Source organism: Galeopterus variegatus, unplaced genomic scaffold, assembly GCF_000696425.1.
Source record: "Galeopterus variegatus unplaced genomic scaffold, G_variegatus-3.0.2 Scaffold11672, whole genome shotgun sequence".
NCBI classification, from domain to species: Eukaryota; Metazoa; Chordata; class Mammalia; order Dermoptera; family Cynocephalidae; genus Galeopterus; species Galeopterus variegatus.
In genome coordinates this window covers 22,092-23,124 of record NW_007737783.1, presented here as the reverse complement: position 1 = coordinate 23,124, position 1,033 = coordinate 22,092, and the positions used below count along the sequence as shown (strand labels likewise).

Genomic DNA, 1,033 nt, shown 5'->3' with positions numbered 1-1,033 from the left:
GTCCAAGATGAACACAATTAAACTAATAAAGCTAACATTTCATCATACTCTCTTGATATTGCAGTAGAAAATATCACTCTCATGTCTTTTCAATTTAATTTTCACTCTGAAAAATGTACTTTATTGATAAACCAAATTTTCCCAAAAACTTTTTGCATTGCCAATTTTACATCTTTGTTCATTAAACTATAGATGATGGGATTCAGCCTGGGAATCACAGTGGTGTAGAATATCGACACTATAATGTGATGCTCCAAAGCATAGTTGGACCTTGGTCTCACATACAGGAAGAAAATGGTTCAATGAAAAATGGACACTCTGGTTAGGTGAGAGCCATATGAGAACACTTTTCATCTCCTTTCAGCATAGTGTGTCCTCAGAATGGCCACCAGAATAAAACAATAGGACATTGGGACAATCCGGATAGAGGATATATCAATAGAGCCTACAAAGTAGAAATGTAGAAGCTGGTTTGTGTGAGTGTCAGAACAAGAAATAGTGAGAAGAGCAGGGATATCACAAAAGATATGTCTAATTTCATTGGGTCCACAGAAGGACAGGCTGAATATGGCCACTGTGTGTGGAGTAGCATGTAAAACACCAACAACATACAAAGCATAGATGAGTGGCACATAAACTCTGAGAGACATGCCCACTGAATGCAGAAGTGGGTTGTAGATGGCTACATAGTGATCATACACCATTGCAGCCAAGAGAAAGCGTTCCATAGTCCTTAAAGTAACAAAGAAAAGCATGTGTGCTGCACATCCAGAAAATGAAATGGATTTATATTTTAACATAAAGTCTACTAACATATTTGGTGTAATAGCTGAGAAAAAGTAGGCATCCTCAGAGGACAACACACTCAGAAAATAGTACATGGGGTTGTGAAGGCAGGAATCCCCAATGACTGATATACTCAGTCCTAAATTTCCCGCAAGAGTAATGAGGTAAATTGCTAACAACAAGAATAAAAAAAAAATGATCTGCAGTTCAACCTTGTCTATGAAGCCCTTCAGTACAAATATGGTAA

At 37.5% G+C, this 1,033-nt stretch overlaps 1 pseudogene; it reads right to left on the bottom strand.

Moving 5' to 3' along the window:
- Window positions 1-101: 101 nt before the first annotated feature.
- LOC103610726 lies at window positions 102-1,025 on the bottom strand (annotated as a pseudogene).
- Between the last annotated feature and the right edge of the window lie 8 nt (window positions 1,026-1,033).